Source organism: Misgurnus anguillicaudatus, chromosome 12 (assembly GCF_027580225.2).
Source record: "Misgurnus anguillicaudatus chromosome 12, ASM2758022v2, whole genome shotgun sequence".
NCBI classification, from domain to species: domain Eukaryota; kingdom Metazoa; phylum Chordata; class Actinopteri; order Cypriniformes; family Cobitidae; genus Misgurnus; species Misgurnus anguillicaudatus.
The window spans coordinates 6,918,939-6,946,123 of record NC_073348.2 but is presented as its reverse complement, the minus strand read 5'-3'; the positions used below and the strand labels follow the sequence as shown (position 1 = coordinate 6,946,123).

The following is a 27,185-nucleotide window of genomic DNA, read 5'->3' as shown; positions in this document are numbered from 1 at the left end:
CCGTCCGCTGCATCGGTGCCCCTAACGTCCAGGAACTAATCCCCGGTCCTACATGGTTCTGACCTTAATTCACTGTGAGTGAGGAGTGCAATGGGTGAGTCCTTTCCTTTGCTGTGTGTACACTTGAAGTCTGCAGTGTCGTGCTGTGTCATGTTGTCAGTAATCACCCTCTAGGCTGGGAGAGAAAACCCTGTGGAGAAGAATGTGCACTGGTGTGGTGAGACGACCGTCTTTCATATACATGCCCGCTTGTGGCTCTGGACCCCTACTCCGCTGAGTGGTGACGTGTCAACAATAGCAAGTAAGGAACAGTGTGCATATTGTGGGGGACATCGACTGAGGGAAGTATTGGCTGCTATAAGAAAATCCAGCTGTGTGGCCTTTGTGTATGAATACCTGTTTGTGGAGTGCTTTCAGAGGTTCGCCCCTGTCTAGATCTCTGGTCTGTTGTCTAGAGGAGAGGGAAGCGTTCGAGTCATTCTTGAGGTACATATCCGGTGGCATAAACCTATCTGAAGTCACCCAGCGTGGTGATGCCAGCTGAGGGCGTGCTAGGCCCAACGCGCAGCAACTTCGATCTGCACTTTCCATCTACCCTTGTTTAAATCTGAGAAGTGGTGTGGCTTTCCCCCCCATTTATGCACTGAAGGAGTAAATTTGCAAAGGAATTCTGTCTGTTGTTACTGGTTCTATAGGTTGGAGTTTGAAGCTTTTGTCATCGAGGGAGTGTTTCCACAGTTGGAGGCGACCGTGTGGAGTGTTGGCCTGGGAAGTCAACCCCGGCAAAGAGGACTACAGGTGTCATGACGAATATCTCCTCCAGTCCCCCGAGCTCTAAAAGGCTAAAGCCTGTCGTCCACCTCCTCAAGAGTCTGTGAGTTGTATCCATTTCATAGCCCTTGTATACTTACCTGTATACCCGAAGTCCAACTCCAGTTGCCCTTGTTTGCCCTTCTGTGCGCCCACAGCTAAGAGCCAGCGTATAGCCCTTGTAAATATACCTGTATGCCCGAAGTCCAACTCCAGTTGCCCTTGTATGCCCTTCTGTATGTCCACAGCTAAGAGCCAGCTTATAGCCCTTGTATACTTACCCATACGCCCAGACAGGGCAGACAGCATCAGGTACGCCCCACCAGTGTTATTTACCCTTTTTCCCTTCAATACGTGCAGGAACGAGAAGAGCCCCACCGCCAGTTCCCCTTCAGGGCAAACACAAGAGATACTGCTGTGAACAACCCAGTTAAGTCACGTGAGGGACAGGAAACGAGTGGTCTAAAGACTTACCTGTAAATCTTGTGATGCTGTATTTCTACCATAACACAGACTGCACTTGCAAAGAAACAGTCCGTTCACTCTGACTCTGCCCATAACAAACATATTGCTTGATTCTAGACTGTCTGCTTTGTGCTTGGTCTTTGCACATTAATCGCGACGATTGTCATTAATTAATCGTGGGGCACGCATATCGTTATCATGATAAAAATACGATTAACCGTGCAGCCCTAATATAGCTTAAATCGATTTTCTTTTGTCTCTAATGTTTGTTCTAAAATAATTGTGCTTACATACATAATAAATACAAAATAAAGCAAAATCTTATTCAGGAACAGGTTTCGACAGCTGTATTGCTCACCATCAGATTCTGTTTCATAAATGCTCCTCTTATAAGAAGGCTCTGATATTGAACAAGTTGATTTTACTGAAGCTTCATCCCCATACAGGATAGAATCAACGACTTTTAACATTTGGAACTCATTGCATAGCAAGCTCCGCCTCGCTAGACGTCCAGCGAAGAGGGGCTATATCATTCTGTAGCACGGGCAGCGCTGAGCGCGGCTTATTATAGAAAGATGTTCAGATGATCAAGGTGTTCAAAGTTGCTTGTCCTTGACTATGTTGTCTTGCCTGTTGATCTGCACTTTTTTGTAACTTAAACTTTTGCACTTGGATTCCACAACTTGATGCTTGTTACATAGTGTAATAATGTAAAATATTTTGTATGTGATGGCCCATATATAAGCTGTATTCCTTCTTTCCAATTTAGGTTATGTATCCAACAGAAAAAAACAGCTTTACTTCTGGATCCATTGGGGGAAACACAAAATAAGATGAAAAAATGTGAAAACACCACACGGTTGGTAACTAAGCATGGCCTGTATCAACTTAAAAGAACCTATTCAAAGTGCTAAGAACTAACACAACACGTATTAATTCACATATTCTATCGTACGTATATTTAAAAGTAATCACAATATAAATATGTCTTCCTTTGACAACAATATTGTTGTTTGTATATGTAGATACACTATACATAAAGTGAATGTCTGAGTTTCAGTACGTGCATAGTAATCTTTTTCATACTACAAATGTAGACAAACAAAAATAGTATTCCAACACACAGTTTTTTTTATGAGTAGAGGACACTATAGTTAATTTATGTAATTCAGAATAGCAAAGAAAGTAAACTGTTACATATAACACCCAGAAATTCTTCAAACTGTGGCCTACCAATACAATTGATAAAAATTTGGTAACAAAAAATATTCATACACTTTCACCTGACATTGTTTTGCTTAAGTTTTTTTCTTTACTTGTTAATGCGACCTTTTAACACCACAGACTGAACAAAATTAAGCATTGCTTGATAATTTTGACATAAATTGGGATGATTTAATTGTGTACTTAACTTCTGCTGTTCAATTGTTTTTCATGGTTCACTGTATGAAGTTTTTTTAAAACATGGTACTGTTATTTTTCTATCATCAATTACATATATGAACTACACTGTAAAAAAATGCAGCACAAAGTTAAAACAACTTGGTTCAGCAAGTCAATTCAACCTACTATTTTAAGATTTGGCTGAATTTTTTTACATAACTTATACATTTAAGTTTAAATTGTTTAACTTAATTATTTAAGTTAAAGTAACATAGAAGTGTTTTTTGATTTTGACAAAATTTTTTGAATATTTTACAGTGTATAGTGTCCTGGACCCAAAAAAGAGGTCTGGTGTTGAAAGTTGGTTTGACTACATTCTGCCCCTTAGAGCCCTGATGAGAGCAAAAGGAGTAAATGTTTCACATTGGAGGTGTAAAACATTGCCTCATCCTCACCAGCCAGATGGTACCTCTTTACAATAAAGGTGTATAAATCAGTTTGTTACATATTGTATGTAATTAATTAAATAATAATGGCTAGAATGCAATTTCAAATATTTAACAAATATTTTTAATCCCATGTATAACTATCATGTCTTATATGTAGTTTGGAGAGAAAATGTTGTTTCAAGAACTGGTGACATTTCCCGCGGCACTGACCGACATGGTGAATTTAAGATTGGAGATAGCCACCATAGTTCTCAGGGAGTCAGGTACGTTTTGTAACTAAACTACTATGAAGAACTAAGTGTGAAGACCTTGCTTGTAAACACATGAAAACCCATCAAGTATGATGATAGTGTTATAGTGTATGCACAGGAAATAAAGGACTGTGGAGAGAATCTAAGTACTTTTATAAAATAAAGACGGTTCACATGCCAGGACAGAAAATGTACCAAGCAAAGATATATGGGAAATAATGCAAACTAAAAGTGTGAAAAAAGTTAAAATAAAAACAGAAAATCCAAATGTAAAAAGAACAGAATAAATGAAAATCAAAGTGTCAAGTAATGAATAATATGTTGTAAAATCTTAACTTTTTTATTTGGTTCCACAGATGACTTAACCAATCTGTGTCACTTTTGTGGGGAGGAAGAGAAGGATCAACAAGTTTGTGAAGATCTGCACTGGGTATATACTAATTTTTATAACAAATAACAATTATTTGTTATTTCCATTTATTTATTTAGCAAATGCTTTTATTCAAAGGAACTTACAATTTAACGGAGACAACAACAGAGATAATAATAACTAAAAATGGTAACACTTTGTAATAAAGTTGTATTAATAAACATTAGTAAATGCATTAACTAACATGAACAAACAATGAATATAGTTGTATGTCTTCATTTGTATTAATGTTATTACAGTTATTCATTTTAGTTCATAGTGCATTATTTAATGTTAATAGTGGCAACACTTGATTTTATAAATGTATTAGTAAATTCCGAAATGAACATGAACCAAGATTAATAAATTCTGTAGAAGTATCTTTCATTGATAGTTTATGTTATGTAATTGCTGTTCTTTCACATACAGATTTCATGTGATGCCTGCCAAAGGTGGTTCCACCATGATTGTGTGGGGAAACCTGCAGTGGAACAGCCATTCAAGTGTGAAGCATGCTCCACTTAAAATGGAAGAGGAAAAAACTTTCTTGCCCCCTAATTTCTTTTGTTGGTGTGTGGTTTAATTCGTTTTTAATGCCATGGCATTATGGTTAAAATTTTATTAAAATATTAAATTACAGGTAGTTTTATTTTACATTGTTCATTTTTACTTGGATTAGCAATTGTTTCTGTTCTTTGTTCTTTCCAAAATAAGAATGTACATTATGAGTAATAAATTAATGAACAATACAACTTTTTTGCATTGAAAATCATACTTTTTTCACCATGCAGGTAAAGCAATATGAATTTAACTATTTAAAGAAATAGCTGATGTTTCAAAATCAGAGCCTTGTTATAAGAGAAGCATGGGGAAACAGATTCTGATGCTGAACGATACAGCTGTCGAAACCCGTTCCCTCAGCCCTATTATGACAGATGTTATGCAGTGGCTTAAAAGTCGCTGATTGAAGTTAAACAAGCCTGACAAGCTGTATGGTTATCTGTGCACCCCTGCTTTCTTTCCCACAATATATTAGGTCTATGTAGGCTATTTGTAAATCTGAATGACAGAATTCATTAATGTATTAAGGTATGTTTTATGCTTTTAAACTTGGGAACTGTGTTGCCTTTGCAGGTGTGACAAATACATTTCAAATGCATCAACAATCCTGTATCCACAGTTTGGGTTTTCTCCAATAAAGTTCTGGATGCATTCTTTTAAATTTTCCGAACTGATATCGGAATATGTTTGTCGTACGGAAAGTTTGTACGCCTTCATCCACCTCCTAATTGAATAGGATACTACATACATCATTGCAATCTCATGCACTTTAAAACGTTGTTCCAATAAATACTGAAGTTGTTCTTTCCTACTACATAATGTGTCCATGCCTATCAAAGTTTGGCCTAAACCAGTGCTTCTCAATTATTTTCTATCACGCCCCCCCTAGGACGAGGTAAACATTTTGCGCCCCCCCAACTCTCCGCCGTGACTGTAAATAGTATCATTTGTCTATAAAATTACACATCTGCAAAACATTGTATCCTTATTAACATTGAGAAAACAAAAAAATAAAACACAAAAAGAAATATCGGATCAACTTACAACAAAGAAAAACTTTATTAACATTGTTTTTTAGTCTGTAACAGAAAAGACTTAAAATGCATCAATTTGCCTGAAAAAAAATCAATCCTTATTTAAAGTATAATATTTTTTGACCATTTGATACTGAAAAATTAAATTAAATATAATCAATAAATAATAATAAAAACCACAAGGGGCTTATCAGGTGCAAAAAAATCACTTCCTAAAAAAGTATTTTCCCCGGGATCTCGCGCGCCCCCCCTGGTGTCGCTTCGAGCCCCCCCCTGGGGGTCCCGCCCCACTATTTGAGAAGCACTGGCCTAAACCAAAAGTATCTTGTGCTAAGAGCTCCAAACTGCTGTTCAGTAAACAAAAAAATTCACCCTCTCTCGGCACCGATATAACCGCAGCTAAACGATGAACAACTTGAACAACACTTTCCAGCCGAAAATACATATAATCAGTTTCTTGGGGTCTTTGCAGAAGTACAGTGATTATTCCGTTTAACTGACCAGATATGTGTTCCAAAAGCTCACAGGAGACTGGCACAGGATGTCTGAAACAAGAGAATATGCAACTTAATAAATCGACTAAGTAATTCAAAAGTATGTACAAAATCTTTTTTGTAACAGATTTCAGTTTAATAAATAGATTGGCATTTTTGTTAGATAATTACGCATCCATGTCGTCCATCAACCCAACGTCCCAGATTTCAAAATCGGTGTTAGTTTTTGAAACAAATGTAACCCTGTCGTTTAGTCTAGTAAATCAACATAGCCAACTCAAATGTTTAGAATCGGCATCGGGCGGGGTTTGAACCGTGATAAGTTTGGAATATTCGGAAACAAAATAGGTGTGTTCGACTTTTTTCAGCCCTTTAGAAGTTGCGCCAATGGAATTCCAAAATTCAGTCTTTTCTGCTGGAGGTTTATGGAGCTAAGGGGGCGTGCACACCAACGCTTTTACGCCCGCGGCCGGCGCATGTTTTCAATTCATTTCAATGGAAACTCTGCGTATTTCAAATAAGCCAGCCGCTAGCGGTTTTTTTTCCGTGCTGAGAACCGGCGCCCGGCGGTTTTTCCGCGCTGAGCGTTGAGAAATGTTCAACTTTGGAAGAAAAGCTCCGCTCGTCAATGTCAGTTCTCACGCGGCCGTCCAATCACAGTGGAGGAGGGGCGGGACATTACCACAGCAACCAATCGTCGCTTCCTGGCTTCTACAATAACAACAAACCTACGTGCGGCTAACAACGATGGAGGAGAAATTAATTATGCTTGTTTCCGAATATTGTTGTCTGTATCAGATGACTTCCCCGGACTATCATAACATTATGATGAAAAACGCTGCTTGGATGAGCATTTCACTTGCCATGGGTATAACAGGTAAGTTAAGAAGCAATTATTTTCCTACACTTGCTTACCGTCGAAAGCTATTTGCTTAACTATTGTATTTATATCTATTCAATTTCTATATTGCATATCTAGATATTACCTATATGGGCCATTCTACCGAATTCGTGCAAATTGCTGTCCCGGAACCAAAAAACTAATTTAAAAAGCATTAATGTAGGAAAATGTTTGATAATAAAAAAATATAAGCAAATAACCAATCAAAACCCAAAGTAATATTTGAGGTAGCGGCAGGCTTTATATATAAAATATAATTATTTATATGGTGCTTTCAATTGAGAGGTGGTTGTCCCAAACCCCAAGGTCTGAATTTCACCATAGGAAAAAAATATGAAATAATTTTTTAAATTTTTTTTGTCATTGTTTTAATAAGTATCATTTTGAATACTTTTGTTAATTAATACCAAAAATATATTTATTGGATATTTTCAGTAAAAATCATGTAAAATCATGTAAAAAAAACACTGTCCCGCATTTTCACGTCACTACCGAAACATTGCATAGTTTGGTCAATAATATAATAATGCTTTAAGCCACTCCCCTCCATTTTGAACCAGAAACTTTGTCTGTGTCTCTCTCCCTTGTGGTGACATGGTGATTAGATCAGTCCCATGGTTTTGAAGTAAATGTGATCAAAAGTTTGGAAATCAGTGTGTGACATTTATGAATGTCACTACCGATCACATGTTTTCAATGATTAATTAAGTTTTTTTGATTTTTTTCTACTGGTCATTTAGGTTTTACTCATGTTTCAATGTTGAGAACTGTGCTAGTTAACTACTTACTGATTAGCATCTTAGCAGTAGGATCAAAGTTAGCTTAAATCGTCACTACCGAAACAGTCACAACCGAAACATTTGTTGACATTTCGGTTGTGACGTGATTGTTTCGGTAGTGACAAAATGACACTTATTTCTTTATTTTAATAAATAAATAGAAACTTTCAAGTGCACATATATTCTTTTTCAGTACAAATAATTTGTTAGTCATATTTCTGTAATGTTGTACGTGATTTGACTAGGACTACAAACTAAGATAAAATGAACTAGGCCAGATTAATTTCATTAATTCATACAGTAGTAGCTTGACTCATTATTGATGTAAATGAAGGCTATATGATTCTACCTCTGGTCTTTAGGAAAACTTTCTGCGCTAATTTAGCGGGACTTTGACTGACTGCTTTATATAAATGACATAACAGATAGCACTTATCAGCATCATTGTAAATTGACATGTCATTGTTAAGTGTAGACAGGGCAGGCTCACACTAATAATGTAAATGTAAATATCTTTGGTTAATTTGTAGAGATAGCTACAGAGAGAGAGGAATCACCAACATGCATAGACGGAAAGATGAAAGTAGAGCGGACAGACTAAGAGAGCCTATTTACTTGAGCCGATACTTCTTTTGCTCACTTAGTTTACTTATAAAAATGACACAATGATGCCAAATGTTACAAGTCTCAATTTAAAAAAGTAACATTTATTGAACTTAAAAAACTATATTTCTGTCTGTAAATAATGCCGGAAAAACTCTGTGAACACAGCAGCCACAAATCGGCCAATGCCAATACACATAAAACTCGCAAAATCAGCCAATATATGTCTATCACTAGTTCTTTTATATGAAAATTTATTCAACCTACCTCAAATCAAATAAAAAATTAAGTTTACTTCAAACTCAAAAAAGTCAAACTCAGCAACAAGAGAATCAGTTAAGGAGGTTTAGAGAAGTTAGAATGTGTAATGGAAAAACAGGCACACATGTGTACACCAACATTACAGATGGACATGGGTGCACACACACCAAATTCTGTAGTTTATACTGTGGGCTTGAAGTTTTATATGGACATACATTGTCATCTTTTTCTGAAGAGATGTGAAAATCAACACAGCATCTCGCATCCCTTCAAGGTCTGAACTATCCGCCATCTCTTCAGCGTAATTTCAGTGCAAAGTGCTTTTATGTGGTGTTGCGTTAGATATTCTTTGTGCTGTTTGTTTTGACTGCATGATGCCAACCATTTTTGACTAACTAATTACTTTTTTTAACACAAAATATGGACAATCCAATATGGTCGTCACTACCGAACATTTGATGTCACGACCGAAACAAATAATGTTCTGGAAAAATAAAATAGGTTTTGTTATCAGAAAAGATGAGATAATTAGAAAAGATGACATAATTTTATTTAGTTAGATAAAAATTTAAACTAATAAATCCTTGAATTTGAAAACTGTATCAGTGCATGTATGGCAATTACAGAGAAATATTGCTTTCAAAATGCATTTAATTTGATGAACCACTCTTATAGTTTTGTAATATTTCTAATCAATATAACAATGACACTGTCTTTAAAAAAATGTAAAAAATATATTTAGAAGGTTAATGTAAAGAAAATCAGAATAGGCTATTAAAAACCTAATTTTTATATCAAATGTTTTTGTGTTTCGGTAGTAACAAATTTTGGGAGAGAGAAAACATTTCGAAACGGTATAAAAACATGCTAGGAAACTAAAGTGTCCAATCAGTAGATTAATGTTCCTTAGATGTTCTACTATGTTTATGACTACAAAGCTTGCAGGAAAAAACACACTTTTTTCAAGAAGTTTTGAAGTGTCAATTTGCACCAATTCGGTAGAATGGCCCATATATAACCTTTCTGAGTATCAAATTTCAGTGGAGAAATGTCGTAAAAAGTGGAAATACCTGAGAGACATGTACCGGAAAGAGAGAAAGGATGAGAAAGAGAGAAAGAAGTCAGGTTCAGGGGCAACAGGGAGCAGCAGGAGGTGGAAATACATGAGCATACTCAGCTTCCTGGAGCCATACATTCAGGACAGGGAGACCTATAGCAATTTCAGGCATAATAGGTCGAGTGATGAGGATGGTAATGCAGAGGCTATCCTTGAGTCACAAATAACACAGGTGGAGGTAGTGTAGCATTCTGATAAATGTCAATATGTGATGTAATATGAAACCATGTCTGTGAAAACCTGGGTAAAGTCTTACAAACTATGATAATGAGCATCAAATTTGATTTAATTATCAAATACTCTTATTGCAATCTAGAACATGATCTTTCTCAGTCAATCTTATACATATTAAGATTATATTGTCTTTATATTAACATTATATTATCTTTTAAAGCTGGATTTTCACAAGAAGGGTCTCACATCTGTTTTAAAAACAAATGTTTAGTCAAATATCAGTATTTTTACTATTTACCTTTATTAAAGGTATACCTCACCCAAAAATGAAAATTCTTTAATAAATTAATCTAATATTGCTACGAACCTGTATTAATTTATTTGTTATAAAAACACAAAAGGAGATGTTTTGAGTAATTTTTATAATGAAACTGTCCATGAGCCACATTGACTTCTATAGTATTATTTTTTCCTACTATGGAAGTCACTGGTGTTCATGATCAGTTTGGTTTCAAATATTCCTCAAAATATCTTCCTTTGTGTTCATCAGAACAAAAACATTTATGCAGGTTTTAACAACATGAGTGAGAGAATTAAATAATTTTTATTTTTGGGTGAACTATCCCTTGTGGTTAGCACAATTTAAATGCTTTTATCTAAATAGACCTACAAATGATGTAACACTACATATTTTTTATATAATTTTTTTTTTATTTGTCACCCACAGACAACAGAGGAGAACATGACTGTGACCCAAACCCAGGCCAGCACCACACAGCACACCATCACACAGCATGGATCTCCTGACTCCCCTTGTGTGTCACCACCTTCCACAACAGAGAGACCTGCTCGCCGTAGTCTGGCTCAGAAAATAATTGAGCCTGACATGTCTACTTTTCAGCGCAATGTTTTAAATGCCATAACCAACCAGATGATGAGGAGCATTTTCTTTTAAGTTTAGCTGGGGCTTTAAGACACCTTCCTCCACGCACTCGATCAGAAGTAAAAATAAAATTTCAGCAAATTTTACACGAAGCACAATTTGGCTTTAATGATCAGTGCAGCACATTCATGCAAACACACACAGGCACAGAAACACACACAATGAGTTCTTATTACAATTTAGAATAAATGTTTAGATTTAAGTCTTTATTTATACAGGACAGTTTGTTATTTACCAATATATACATATTTATATATATCGACACTGTAATTGAATATTAGTCTATACTAGAGCTGGGGTAAACGATTATTTTTTAAACGATTAATCTGTCGACTATTTTGTCGATTAGTCGACTAGTCTAACGACTAATTGGACGATTAATCCAACGATTAGTTTTCTGTTTATCGATTAATAAAAACCATAATGTATCTCGAATAAATAACAAAAACATTCTTAATAATATACTTTAAAGATACAACCTTTAAGGAACAGTTTTGCACGACAAAAAAATATTCTGCTTTACACAAAATAAAATAAATAAAAGGATTTTATTGTTATACAGTCTGTTTACTCTTTTACAGTACCAACATAACTCTTGTTCAAAAAAATTCAAAAGAGTAGTGCAAAACAAAAACACTGTGCAGTGCACAGTATATACATTCCTGAGAGTTCAACACAATATAAAATTCCTGTTTTCTTTTTACAGTCCAAACAGTCCTTTTGCTCAGTTCTGCTGCTTTCTGTGTAGTGCATTGTGTCTCTTTCCCAAGATAGGACTGCAAGGTTCTTTGCTGTGTCCTAGAGAAAACACAAAAGCAATGCATATTAGAACAGCTATGACAGTGGGGCATTTTAAATCTACTCTTAACCAACATGTAGACTTTTAAAAGTAATGTTATGTCCAACAATGCATTTCATCATCATGGTTAGGCTAGCCAGCTGCTAACGTGCTACTGTGTTGTTACATGGAAATTGCCAGGGTTAACTGTTACACATATCAATATTTATCTGTTTTCAGTGCTTATAAAACCATGCATTCATGAGCACTCTGCACCAGCTTATGTGCAGCCCTGGCTCCGTAAGTTTACGTTACACTGGCAAACTAGCGTACTGAATCATGATACTATAAACTAGCTAACGTTAGTCTAATGTTATGTTTAACATGAGTTAACGCTTACTAAACGTCAAGTCGTGACTCTTGAGTTAGCTAACATTAGACATATAACGTCGCACATGAGCAACGAACTGCACCGAGAGCTAATATAGTTAGATACCACCACTGAAGTGCACATATCTCATGCTAATGTTACACAACACACTACACAAACATGAAATTAATTTTGCCAACTGTAAAACTTACTTTTTATTGTCTCCTTCACGAGTGACAATGGGGTGCCTCCGTTTCAGATGCTCCAACATCGCTGATGTGCTGGTGTGGTATGCCATCTCCATTTGGCAAATAGCGCAGATAACAACATCTTTACGTTTGGAACTAAATTTGAAATATTCCCATACCTTCGATGATTTAGTGCGAGCTGTTTTTCTTTTTTGGGGGCGTTTTGTAGGCCTTTGTTGGAAATTATGCGAGGAGGTTGGTGTTTCGTCCTCCATTTTTTATGTTTTGTTCTCAAACGCGCGTGTGACGAGCTGTGTCGAAGCGTCGACGCAAAAATATGACGTCGACGTAATTTTGACGTCGACGCGTCGACGTCATCGACGCGTCGCTCCAGCACTAGTCTATACTGTATCGTTAATAATTAAAGTGTGAATTAAAGAAATTTTTTCTGCTGATTTATATTGTTGTTTTGTGTATGTTATTGTGCAGATTGTTAGTGGATAAACGGTAACAAAAATACTTGCACAGGAAATATGCTCATTTTTGAGGACATGGGTGGCTCTTAAAAGAGCCTTTTGTAATACGTTTGGTGTAGACATGGTTGTGATGGTGTGAGGAGTTAGATGATGGAATGCTGCCAAGCTACTTCGCCTTCTGGAGAGAAGAAGTAGGTGGTGTACTTCTGTCTAACATCAAATGCTTCTCTAGATGCATTGTTGCTGCCAACTCGTTGGATAGGCTGCATGGCAAACTCAGAAGGTAAGGGGGCATACCGTTCTTCCTCTTCACGAATGTTCTTGCACCGTAAGAAATTGTGTAGGATGCAGGTGGCCTTAACCACTGCATCTGCCACCTTTGGTGAGACACCAAGTACTCTGTGATAGAGTCTCCACTGGGCTGCAAGGATACCAAATGTGCACTCCACCATCCTTCTTGCACGGGAAAGACGGTAATTAAATAACACACGCTTTTCCCTGTCAAGTTGTTTTCCTGGATATGGTCGGAGAAGGTGCTTCTTTAGAGGAACAGCCTCATCACCCACAAACACATATGGCACAGGCTGAAGGTGTTCTGCTCCTGGTAAAGGTGCATCCTCTGGCAGATTGAGGGTTCCCTGGTGGAGAGCTTTGCCAAAGTCGGATGCACAGAGTGTCCCCCCCATCACTGCTTTTCCCATATGCTCCCACATCAACCATGCAGAAATTGTAATGAGCATCAACTACTGCTAGGAGCACGATGGAGAAGCTCCCTTTGTAATTGAAAAACATGGAGCCTGTTGATGGTGGGGCCTGTATTGCAACATGTTTTCAATCAATTGCTCCTAGGCAGTTGGGAAAGTTCCACAGACGATGGAAGTCTCCTGCAATCTTTTTCCACTTGTGTTTTTCAGGAAACGGCATGTATTGCTGGAACATAACAGACCAAATTGCCTCACACACATCTTTCACTATTTTTGCCACAGTGCTGTAACCCACCCTATAGCTGAAAGCAATTGATCGAAATGAATCTCCTGTTGCTAGATACCTACAAAAATAAATAAATAAATGTAGTAAAACAACAATTGATTGACTACAAATCCATTATACAAATACTACATTTTAAAATAACTTCAAACCATGATTTGATTAGTTTAAATGGAAAATGTATTAAATGTGCATTCAATATTATGATTTTTTTTTTAAATCACACAAATACATCGTCATTGTTGATACATAAATTAATTGCAGTAATAACGTGTACTTAAGTGGTGTTATTATTTACAAATCTTAGATACTTTTATCTGAGTATTTACCATTTTTTGTATTCACTCTTTGACAGCTTCGTTACAAGATTTGCATTTTTACCAGTAATAATTTAAAGTATCAAAAGGGCTACAAGATGTAAATATGTTTTTCTATTAATGCACATAGGTTACCTCAGGCAAATGGAAAGACGTTCCTCTGTGCTGATGGCCTCCCGATAATTTGTGTCTCTCCTCGTTATTGAAGGTCCTATTATTCGGAGCAACATCTCAAACTGTGTCCTGCTCATACGAAAATACTCCTTGAACCGGCTTCCGTCCAATTTCAGTTCTTGGACCAATCGATGGTGCTCGCCGAGATGTTTCCTTGCCAACAAAATATCATGTACCCACATTGACCGGGTCCGTCCCCTCTTTTTACGTACATCAGGCATCCCTTCATCCAACGCAACAACCAAAGCCAGTAGTTTTCCAGTAGTTTTAGACATTATGTATGCACTAAATAATGTTGCAACAAACTATCATTGTTTATCAGCGAAATCAGATGATACTTCTGTTGACACTCCGACTCCGTATCATAGCAACCACAGCGCGCCAGCTGAAAAAAAGCTGCGCTTTCAAAAGCGCTCGCAGCTGACTTTTTCAGCTCAGCACCGGGCGTTTTCAGCCGCTTTTAAAAGTTTTGGTGTGCACAGCCCCTAAGAGTAACTTCTGGGAACTCTTGAGAGGCTCCTTGATCCACCATTGCTGAAGCAACTGCACCGCAGGAACCGATAAGCAGATTCACTCTTACCATATTCAACATAATTGGAGTGGAGGAGATTTGCATTTTTATGAGGGCACATGATTTTGTTTTTTTTAAATAGAGAAAAAAACAGCCCTGGACTTCCTCCCAAATAGGCCCATCATCTGGCCATTCACCCCTAGCCGCAACAGACACAAGGATGTCCTGATACTATGCTACAATACTGTCAGACTATCAGACAAGGTTATTTAATATTTTGTCAATGTCGTATTACACTTTGATTTATAATAAGGCTGTGAAATAATGAAAATGGTTTGGCCCTATTAATTTTGTCTGTAAAGCTTTCACAGAAAACCACCAGGTTTTTGCCAATTCCACAATACTAAACACAAATATGAAAGGCAAAGAAAAACTGCACTCTGATGGAAGACAGACAGAAAGTGCAAGCTAGGATTTTTTTGGTTAAACTATTATTTGGTCAATTATTTAGCTCCCTTTCTTGTATATTAGCACGTTTAGAGTGGTAGCAATGCATGCCTGATATTTTCCCGTTCAATTCAATACCTTAGTCTTCATTCAATCAGAAAATGTGAGCTCACTGCAACCTCTCATATACAATAAAGTCAATGAAAGAAATGAGAACCAATGCAATACGATGAATGTCCACCCACAGACTGTTTTAAATGAGGTTGGATAAATATTTTGTTGCTTTTGTGTGTGTGTTCTTGTTTTTCTATCTTGGTGGGGACTTCAACCTGAATGCACACAGACTCGTGGGGACTTTGAGGTCCCCACGGGCAAACCACCACAAGCTCCTCCCAAACAGTGTTTGGACACGCCCTGTGTTTTTTTTAAAGTTGTCATGAGGACCATTTCAAGTAAAAAATCTGTGTGACTGTGTATCTATGCATCCCTAGTGTTCACACATAATATTGCGGTCCCCACAAGTTACATTGTTCTGGAAAAGTGCGTCACTTTCGCCCTACTCTCTAGTGCCAACTATTGGTGAATAATAAAATTAAAATTGAATTTAAATGTTTATTTTAATTTAAATAAGTATACAATGGACTAGGTGCACAAGATGGCATCTATTCACTTCGTGATTTGAGTGTACGCATCAGTACTTCTGGTCTAAGCGTTTATGCATTGCAAATGACAGCATCTAGCTTACCTTGTTAAGTAGAATGAGTTCTAACTTGCTTTCAAACGGAAAAAAGGAGCATTACATTGTTTTCTTCCCATTCGTCATGTTATAATAACACAGAGATAAGTTTTCACTCCTGTAAATACTGCGGTACGTGCTCAGTGTTAAATCAAGTTCCGTAGGGACAGCTTCAACCCTACGAAAATCACTTCGTAGTGACTGCTAAGGGGTTGAGATGATTTATAAAAGAAGCTATATCGGTTCCCTTACACCGAACTTGACTATTATACTTTATAATTTATGTATTTCTTATTTTCCATGTAAATACATTACGAATGTTTCTAATTGTAAATGTTTCTTGATGAACTTCCAATGAAAGTATTTCTAAAATGTTTTCATGTAAATACTTTATAATTAATGTTTCTAATTGCAATTTTCCGGTATAAACCTTCTAATGAATGTATTTCTAAAATATTTTAATGTAAATACTTAAGAATGAATGTTTCTATTTGCAATAGTTTCTTGTAAATACTTTATAATTAATGTTCTATAATTTTGTTAGACATTTACTTACCAGAATTGATTAATTAAACAGTATTTTGTTGACATCTTTTACATTATTAAAAAGGTAATTTTCAAAGAACTGTGTACACTTATATAAACCCTTTAAACCCCATTCTCCACAACTTATGAGATGGACAGTTACACGTTACCACTAAGGAAAGTTTAGCATTGCTGTTGCTTTATACACTTGACTCACAGCATGATAGCATTAAGAGTAGGCCACACATAGGAGCACATTAAAAGTAATATATTTATTTTAATACTTAACTGTATCATTATTACCAATATTATTTATAAAGAATCAATGTTATATGTACAGGGGATTTTAAAGAGGAAAAAATGTAGTGCATATTATTTAAATTAAATCCCATAAGTGATGCGAACCCTCTTCAAACATTCATGTAAAAATAAAAATAATCTCCCTTATAGTTTTAGCCACCTCACAGTCTTTGTAGGTGCATTGTATGGGAATACCCTCCTCTGTAAAAACACCAAAAATCACACCACTACATCCCTATAAGAAGTAGCTGGCCTTGCACCTGCCAGTAGTAGCTGAGAGTCTGCTTTAATTTCAGCGTTGCACTCTGCATTTTCAAGTAGCTACAGTCATTTAATTGAGACATTTAATTTCCAGCAGTCCGAAGGGTGGGCTCTCAGCTGGGTCAATCTGAAGGGTGGGCTCTCAGCTGGGTTAAACACAACATAGTGGTTGCAGAGTGCTCTTTCAGCCACACAGAACAGTCTGCCACTGAAATGTCAACTGGTGAGGAGTCCCCTTACAGAAATAACCTACAGGAATCCTGCAGGATTTTCATTTTTTCTGCAGGCATCCTGCAGGAATTATAAAATCCTGCAGGATTTTTCACTTGTACTGCACATCAGTCCTGCAGGAATTATAAAATCCTGCTGGATTTTTTTTTTAAAAATCTGCAGGAATTATAAAGTCCTGCAGGATTTTTCACTTGTACTGCACAGCAGTCTTGTAGGAATTATAAAGTACTGCTGGATTTTTTTTAAAATCTGCAGGAATTATAAAGACCTGCAGGATTTTTCACTTGTACTGCACATCAGTCCTGCAGGAATTATAAAATCCTGCTGGATTTTTTTTTAAAAATCTGCAGGAATTATAAAGTCCTGCCGGATTTTTCACTTGTACTGCACAGCAGTCTTGTAGGAATTATAAAGTCCTGCTGGATTTTTTTTTAAATCTGCAGGAATTATAAAGTCCTGCAGGATTTTTCACTTGTACTGCACAGCTGTCCTGCAGGAATTATGAAGTCCTGCAGGACTGCCGTGCACCTCACGCAGAAACAAAATGTTTGCTTACAGGAGTTTTCCCTGTAAATGAAAAATAAATAAGTCAAAAAATAAATAATAAACCTACAGGTTTTGTCTAGACTAGAGAATAAAACTCGATAGTTACTGTAGTTTAATTCTTACAATTTTTATTTAATTAGATTCAAGTACATTTCATGGAACAATTTTTTGATATTGTTTTGTCTCATTGCTGCCAAGAGCCAGAGCATAATATGAGTCTTAACAAGTAAATTAAAAAAATTAAGAGTAAGAATAAATAGGCAATTATAAAAAAAATCTAAATCATTTCAAAATTATACATTTATGCAAACATCTACGACATGTCAACATTCAAGAGATATGAGTCTGTATACTGTACATTTTTACCTTTTATAACATGAAGATGCAGCTATTTTATTTTTAATCCAACTCCCATCTATTTGGTTGGATGCAAAAAAAATTATTTGCAAGACCTGGTAGGTCCTTGAGGTAGACACAGGTTGAATGTATGTCTGTGCATTTGATAAGTTCAACTGAGTCAATCCCTCTTTCTTTTAAAATGTTTGTTGCTGTTATCCCTGATTCTCTGTCTTTGCTGATGTCATTACTTGTTGTTTTCATAACATCAATGAAGGCATGACCCTCTCCTTGCGCATTGCCTACGTCTATAAATGATCGTACTAATGCTATAGACCCATGTTTGGTTTGAACTGCATGGTTGATTCTTTTAGATAAAGATTTTGCTCCTTTTGAATGAATTCGCCTGCCATTAACCACAGCCCTAGAATAAAAACTGAATGCTTTATTTGCACTAAAACCTGACTCTTGAAGGATATGAGACTCTCTTGGGGTTGGCTGTCGTACATGTGGGCATCCAAGAAACATCACGCTAGAACTACCAATACACTTTCTCACAATATTGGTGCCTCCCAACATTTTTTCAACAAAGCTTTTGCTTTGCTGTGTTTGTTCATCATTGAATACAGCAGCAATGAGTTGTGGAACATGTTGGTAAAGGTTAAACATGTTAACAATTTGTTCTGGTACAGCTTGTGTGCCATGAAAGAGTTTCTGAAGGTGTTCATTCTGGGACTCATATAAGAATGCACTGTGACTCCATAAAGGACCCCAATTTTTCACAGATGCTGCTGCATGTACAAGTATGTGGACATTATAAGACACATGACACTTTCCATACTGAGACTCAAAACGGTCCACAAATGCTTTTAAAAGGCCATCAGCTTTGTCAATGTCGTGGGAGGAAATTGAATCTTGAAGGAGAATGTATGTAGCCTGCACTAGAAGTAGTAAATGGTCAAGATATTGTCTGGGTAAAATGCCAAACAAACAGGGAAGGCTGTAAAATAAGAGAAAGTGGGTGTATTCCGAAGCTTTCCAATATTTGCGCAAAGAAATTGAACGGGGTAGTCTTGTTATACTTGAAGGTGGTTTAATGGCAAGTAACTTTGTTTCAATTTGCTTGATTTCTCTTCCAATGTACCAAGGCTCTGTATGGTATTTGGAGTCAAACCATAGGGTAGTCAGCTGGCGACAAACACCAAGTAATATGCCATGCATGTAATCATATGCAAATCCAGAAACCATATTAAAAAACAACAGCAGCATTAGAGGAGATGGACCTTTTACACCATTTATGCATGTTCCAGAATCAACAGCTTGCTGAGCATCTTTAGTGTGTTTTTTGTGTGATGTCAGCTCTGGCTCTGTTGACTGCAAAGGGTACACCCTTGTAAACCCGTTACCCTTTTCTACAACTTCACCCTTTTGATAACACCAGTTACAACCATGCTCTCCATTAAATTGCTTGACATTCTGTACAGCACAACGAGCCACTGAATCAGAAATGCAAAGCAAACTGTATACATGGACTACTGATTTTTCACCTTTCCACTGACATGGTAACCCTTGGTTTTCAAGACTTCGCAATTCATTAACAAATGATTGCAGAAACGAGTTCATTTCTGGCTTTTTTGGCACAAACCGCCAAGAATGACATGCTTTGCCCTCAGATTAGGGAGCTCGTTGATTGTGACTTGAAGTGGCCAGATATGAAAAGGAGAAGATTGGAACACCATCAACATTCCAGGACACTGAAATATTCGCCAATTTTGGGTCATTTAGTGCAGCAATTGATTTGTACATAGTACCATCAAATATGTCTTCAACATTTTGTGAGTTGTGCTTTGTCCTTGACCATTTGTAATTCAAAGACTCACAAAAATCTGTATCTTGAAATTTACCTCTTAACTGATCTGAAATAGATAACTTAATAAAGACAGAGCCAGATTTGATTAGGTTTTCCATGTCCCCTGGGGTACAATTGCATGAAGCACAGTGGGTGGGGATTTCATTACCAAAGAAAAATTGGCAGGATGGGCAAATATACTGGACTTCAAAAGTGTCACAGTGAAAGGATTTCATGAACTTGTATAAGCTATCTGGAACACCATTGGTTGAATCAGGACAGTGGAGATTGATCAGGGCTGCGTTTCCCGATAACGTTGACTCTTAGCGCGCTACGAAGACACTTAAGTTAAACCTTAACTACAGGTTTACCTTTTCTAGGCGTGTTTCCCGAACTGTACCTTAGCGGGTTTCTTAAGGTATTCCTTCTTACGTACGACGTTACCGGGTGCTGTCCATGGCGATGGTGCTGAATAGGTTGATATCGATTGCTCGACAATCAATTGATCACTTTATGTAATACGTAGTTCGCTGCGTTATGAGAGAGCGGTGTTATTTATTAAAGAAACATTTCAGAAATAGGTCAAGTTACATTTTTTAGGAATATCTGGTAAAAATATTTCAAATTGCAAACAACTAAATATAAACCTTGTATATTTTATTTTATATCAAACCCATGCAAAACTCGCAACTTCATGTCCAAAAGTATAATGCATAAACTGCTCCAATGCATCAATTATTCCTTGGATAATTTATATTAGGGTTCCCAATAAATGCGTTGCACAGGGGAATAAGGTGGGTCGTGCGCAAGCCACCTGGCTTGGCATTACACTTAAAATAAAAACAAATTGTTGTTCATTTGTTCACGCGTGTATGTGCTTGGACACTTGATGCGCAACAGCGCGTTTACAATGCGGATAACGCTTAATGGACGCATTTCTGGAGCCGCGCGCCCGCGCCTGTCTGTTTAACTTAAATATAACATAAAAATATATATTATATGATATATAAATATATATTATGATTGATTTAGATTTTAGCTTTGATTAGTTTTAATGTGGAAAATTTGTTGACCTTATACAAGCAATAATCAAGTGTAGCAGTTTCTTTTGAGTGTTTATAAAGAATATGGCATGCAGCTGCCTCAAATTAAAAACTTTGATGCAAAGTCGACTTAACATCAATAATAATATTTAAGAAAATCAACAATTATGATTTTGTGATGAATGTGCTCCCATGGCATGTGATTTTACTTGATTTGTTTTATTGCAACTAAAATAGCCGGTAAACTAAAGATTTAACGGATTTGAAATGCACAAATGAAATAGTAAGATTCGCTGTATAGCTGCCTGCCATAGTTTCACCAACTCCTAAACCCAAAATGTTTTTTTTAATAGTTTAAAATCTAACAACAATCAGTGTAATGATGTCTAATTATGTGAATTTTTTATTCTTTAAATAAAAAAAATTGCCTAATTTAACACGGAGTGTACTTCAACTTTTTTTTATAGATATTTAGTTATATAGACTGCAATATACATAAGCTTTTATCACAGTGATGGCCCCTAGCGGAGTCAAGTGGGATAAGGTATAGCTAAGAGTGCTCCAGACCAACCTTCTGAACGAATGACTTACAGAAGTGATACGTAACTAAGAACGTTTCGGGAAACACGTATTAACGATAAGGTACAGCTTAAGGTACAACTTAAGAACGACATAGAGCTAAGAAGGTTTCGGGGAACGCAGCCCTGATCTAACAAGTCACTCAAAGCCACTTTGGATGTTGTATGCCTGAGGCTGTAGGCAAGTATAGGCTGCAGTCACACCAAAAGCGTTTATGGCAGTTGCAGGCGCCTTTTTTGAATGATATTCTATGGGCAGGGCGCGTTTGCGCGCTGTTTATGAGCGCCTTGCGGTTTTTTGCCGCCTGCCACGCACGCGTTTTTGAAGGAGCGCTGAGAGCGGAGAAGCGCCTGACGTTATTCGCGTCTTCCATTGTCCAATCGAATCAGGGGAGAGGCGGGCCTTACGTTGTGGTGAGGGAAGTTTACAGTTGCTTTGAAGAACCGGAATCCACTCACTCACCCTCTCCTTCGTGTTTGTGCACCTCTCTTCCTCAAACAAGGTCATAGCAAGCGTCCTCTTTTTAAAGTTTCTGCTAATATGACAGTTAACAGCAAAAGAGCGTTCACGCTTCAATATTTGATTGACAAGACAGCTGACTCGGTGGTTGCTTAGCAATATGAAAAGCCGCGTTGCACTGCTCTTTTTTAAAAAAGGCAGTGCGTCGCGCCTTGCGTTTGCAAGCGTTTAAAGCGCTTTTGGTGTGACTTGCCCCATACACAGCAGAGATTCTTCATTAGTGATTTTGGCATTTGGATATATTTTTTCCTCACTGGCACACTCCTCTCTTTCTTCTGTGCTTCCCTCACAAACTGCACTGTGGTTTCTGACAATCTAGAAAGTAAATATTGCACTAATTACAGGCTGACACATAAAGAAGTGTGTGCTTTAAAAAAGCATGAGGCTATAGACTAAATGGATTACATATGAGATCTGGTAAACAAAGGCATCACTTCATGAACACTTAAATTAGGCATAAGACTTTTGCATAAAAGGCTACGAACTTTATAAATGTTTATCATGAATAAAACTGAAATATGCCAAGCTGCTATTCAAATCGCCGCTAGTATGTCTGCCCTAATAACTTTGCACAGCACTACCCACTAGACCAGCGGTTCTGATGAGTGACGTCAGAAGAAATGTAAAGGGGTACACTTTTGCAACAAGACTTTCGTAAAAGCACAGGCACAAAATCTGATATTAGTCACATAAGGATATTTATATACACATATATAGTTGCTCCAAAGAAAAATAATAGTGGGTATACAAGAACTGCGAGATTTTCACTGTCAATTTTGTATCGTAGGCACCAACCGCAGAGTCACACAAAATTAGAGAAACTGTAATATGAATTCACTTACTTTTTCCACATTACCCTTGAGGGTTATATACCCTCCTCTACTTGTCAAGTCTTGCTCTTTTCCAGTCATGAGAGTTGAGGGCTTGGTGAGGGCCTGGTGTGCTTTCTGTTGCATCTCTTCACTGAGCTCCATCGGAGGGGCGAGGTATTTCTTAGATGATGGACCCAGAAAAATGCACTTCCTTCCATATTTCCATATTTCATGGAGACCGTATGCTTTTTGAGTACATAGGTCTCTCCATGCTCAAAGATGGGATTTTCTCCCTCAGTATGTGCCAAATATATGCTTTCCCCATCAGAGAGGACACTGACAGTTTTAATTATACGGGACTCAATTTTGATCTTCTCTCCCTCTATAATAAATGATGCAGCTTTGGAAGTTGTATTGTTCATTATGCATCTGCACATCAGTGGTGGAGAGCATTCATATGGTTTCTGTTTTGTAGACATCCTGAATGAGGGCTAGAAAAAAATAACACATTATTAATTATTACACAAGAAAAATGTTAATGTTAGAAGAAAAATGCCATCTAACCCAGGGGTGAAATTCAGGTGTGTTTGGTTAGGGTTGAAACTAAACTCTGCAGGACAGTGGCCCTCCAGGACCCAAGGTTCCCTACTCCTGTCCTACCAAACACAAAGCTATCACATGTGACAAAAGAAATCTATTCTATTTAATCAAAAGTTTTGTCTTTACCAATTGCTGATAAAATCATTAATTTAAAGAGCGATTGCAATGTTTTGGGTACAAGTAAACGATACTGTCGTAACCGACAATCGGATTAAATTCAAATGGATTGACAACATTTTGTGCATGTAAATATAGCTATTGATACAGTTTTTTTTGTTAGGTAAATATGCCTTAGAAAACACACTGACCTCAGAAACTTTAACTTACTTTCAAACAACATCCTACTAGAATACATGTCATTACTGTGACATGTTAACGTTACAACTTTTAGCCAATAATTAATAAATTGACATGGGGGAAAAACTGCCTCAGAAAATACACTGTTCTGTCAGACGATGTTCTGTTAAAACTTTTTTAAGTCAAAGAATCCGTTGCGGGAACCTGTAACGTTTTTTTTAAACAATCTTTTGAGAAATTAAATGTCGTCTTACCTGTAAAAATGTACTGGTCTTCTGGAATCCGCCTTCGTGCTTGCCGTTTTTTCCCGCTGACTGTTAACGTTACCTGTAGCTGGTTGCATAAACATACAGTAGCCGTGATGTTAAGACTGTGTCTTACAAACATTAAGAATCACATAAAATGATTTTAGTTTCACAGGCAGACTAGTACTGTCTACAAGTCACTGATAATATCCTGTCAGACTAAGTTATGGCATAACTGTGTACAACTTCTAATAAATAACGTTAACTGATAACTTTATCTGAGGTAAAAACTGCCTCAGAAAATACACTTTAGACGATTCTGCAAAACTGTAATATCACTTTTACCCAATGACTGCCAAGGGGAGTTTCAAGCAATCAACGTTTGAAAAAGAGATCTTGTTGGACGGTGTTAATATATTAAATACAGTAAATGTAATATTTTTAAACTCATCAAAATATTTGTTAAATATTTATATGTTTAATTAATATGACATTTATACAATGCTACAATAAAAATATAAGTTTCAAAATCGTATTGTATGGACTTAGAACCGATTATTAATTTTTTGTATTTATAGTATCTTCAAAATGGTGCACAGAGAGAAGCAGTTTTATTTATTATGCAAAAAAATTGAAATCGCAAAACAACATAATTTTCATTTTAGATTTTTATTTTAGATCGTAAAATCAAAGAGTGTACAACCCAAGAGGCGAAACTCTGAAGCTTTTCTAGAAACTGTCACTAGGTGGCACTTCGGTAGTGCGGCAGCCATTTTGGAGTAAAAATGCCTACGAAAGAGGTAAGCAGAGTTGGGTATAACGCGTTAATATGTAACGCATTACTGTACTCTAATTACTTTTCCTGATAACGCAGTAACATAACGCTTTACATTTTAAATGTATGTAATTTGATCACAGTTACCAATGACAACAAAATTACGTTACTAGCGTTAAAAATTAAGTGTTGAAAAATTAATTAAAATGTATTTTATAATGACTTTTTGCCATTGCTCAGCAACGTCTGTTAACGAGCCTGCTCAAGAGTCTGTTAACGAGCATGCGCGCAGCGTCAGTTAACGAGAATGTGCATAATCACTCGTCGGAGATGCAAGCAAATGGATGGTGTGTGAGCGGTGGTTGATCATTCAAGTGGAATACGGACAATACATGTCCAAAAAAGTGGGCTTTGCGAGATGACATCTGGTCTGCCAGAAGCGATTGTACAGGTGTGTTTTTAAATTACTAATGTACAATAAGGTTTTCTTTGTTAACATTATTTAACTATGTTATTTAATCATGAGCTCAATGCGTGCACTCACTTGCATTAATTAATCATATGTTTATTTAAACAATTACCAAAAAAACTTTTGATTGTTATATTTAACGAACTAACATGAATATTAACATTCTTTAAGTTGACCAAAAAGCCCTCGCGAATGCGATGACGTGTTAAAACTCTAGTTTCTGTCTCCGCGACCGCCAATGAATGTGCATAGATAGATAGATACATAGATAGATGTTAATAAATGTAGAATGTTTAATGAGAAATGTTAAACATGTGTAACTTTCTGCATCATTATGACCAGCAATTTTAGGAGAGTGCAAATCACACCAAAATAGCTTTAAGCATTCAAATATGACCTTCGGTGTCTCATCTCAAATTACAATTTTAAAGTAGTAATTAGTAATTTGTCGGTGGATTACTTTTTTTAAGTAAACAAAGGGGAACTGAAGCGCTGCTGGTATCCCTTGTATCCTCTGGTGCTCTTGGAAGAGTAAATGTTATGAAAAAGAATTGGAAAAACAATTTTTTTTCAAAAAGTCTACTGAGTGCCTGGACTTGGAATTTGTTTTTCCAATTCTTTTTCATAATTGAGTTTCCTGTCTAAAAAGCCCAAATAGACTCAAAAGTGAAGTACTTGACTTTCCTGTCTAATAGACTGAAAACTGAAGTGGCCTATATAAGCCGATCTTTCTGAAAATTTCTCATTCTCTCTTAACGGCTGAGGATCCTTCCTTTCGCATTTACGATTGCTTTATTCACAATTCATTCATTCAAATTATGTCTTTTACGTGTCCGATATGTGGTGGCCGCTACATGCAGCTGAGCCAGCATTTGAGGTTGAGGAGAGGAAGCTCCTTCTGGCCCTGGAGTCTGGCAGGGTGGACGTCCGTAAAGGACGTTGCCCTGTCCCCAGGTGCCAGAAGGAAGTTGCCAGAATGGGCCGGCACTTACACGGCCACAGCGAGCTGTCGGCGAGGGTCAGAATTATGGAGAAGCTGGCCGCCTTGAGGGCCGATGGACCGGTGGTGCCGATGGCGTCTACCCTGGACCTGCAGAGGGAAGAAGAGCAGGCCGGGGAAGAAGCCATCGATGCCCCGGCGGAGGAGGATGCCGACGAGCAGCCCTGCGGCACCGAGGCCTGTGGCGCGCATGCGAGAGAGGGTGTGCGAGCTAGAGAAACAAGTCGACATTGCAGGCCGCTGACTTCAAAGGGGTGACGAAGAAACTGCTGCAGGCCCTGGAGTCTCCCGCGGAGGAGGAGGACGAGGAGGAGGCGGGGCCGTCCACAGCCAAGCGAAGCACGAGGGAGAAGACTCAGAGGCCTTCCTCGCCGCCCCCACAAGAGCCCCCGCAGGAGTTTGAGCAAGGTTCGGATCCAGTCGAGGAGGAGAGCGCCACGTCTCAGTACCCGGAGCACAACGCGGTCCTGAGTAAGTACGGTTCCCGTTTAACGTCCTCCTGTCGATCGTCTGTAATGCTAATGAATGCTATAATGCTTTCTCTCTCTCTCTTCAGACCAGCTCCTGGAGGAGTACCGCCTGCACCAGCAGGGCCCGGAACCCTCCAGGAAGCTCAAAGAGAATGTGGCGGGGAAGATATACAGGATCTGATCCTTCATCGGGCACATGGCGGCGGGGAAGGGGTGCCTGTCGATGTTGGAGTTCCTAGACGACCCCGGGATGATCAGGAAGTGAGTTTCGCTCCCGTCGTTTTGACGTTTTAACTCTGAACGTTAACTCTGGTCGTTAACTCTTTCTTTTCGTTCGTCCGCAGATGGCAGGGCAGCTTGAGGTTGTGCAAAATAGCCGAAACAACCATAAATCACTACCTCAAAAACCCTGCCCAGTTTATGGACTACGTCTCGGAGACCCCCCTCCCACGTCCCGCCTGTCGAAGAAGGCCCTGACGGGGATCAGGCGGGAGTTGAGGTCTCTGATAAGGGGCCTCAAGAGGGGGATGGTGATGCACCAGATCGGGGTGAAGCAGGCAAAGGAGGGCCGGCTGATCCCCAAACAGGTGTTAAGAAAATGCCGCTCCAAGGCGAAAAAAGGTCATCCTGGGGCTCCTAGGTAAGTCGACATTACCGGCGGCTTGCGTTCCTTCGCGTGGAGCGCGCCCGGTTTTACTAACGTGCCTTTT

General features: G+C 37.8%; 2 long non-coding RNA genes across 2 annotated transcripts; one reads left to right on the top strand and one right to left on the bottom strand.

Annotated features, from left to right (window-relative positions):
- Window positions 1-1,154: 1,154 nt before the first annotated feature.
- On the top strand, window positions 1,155-4,979 carry LOC141369146 (uncharacterized). Its single transcript, XR_012372710.1, has 5 exons — window positions 1,155-2,134; window positions 3,047-3,142; window positions 3,265-3,370; window positions 3,715-3,788; window positions 4,197-4,979. It is a non-coding gene; the product is annotated as an uncharacterized lncRNA (long non-coding RNA).
- Window positions 4,980-11,163: 6,184 nt separating this feature from the next.
- Window positions 11,164-12,376, bottom strand: LOC141368974 (uncharacterized). Its single transcript, XR_012372382.1, has 2 exons — window positions 11,995-12,376; window positions 11,164-11,432 (listed from the first exon to the last, which is right to left on the bottom strand). It is a non-coding gene; the product is annotated as an uncharacterized lncRNA (long non-coding RNA).
- Window positions 12,377-27,185: the final 14,809 nt, after the last annotated feature.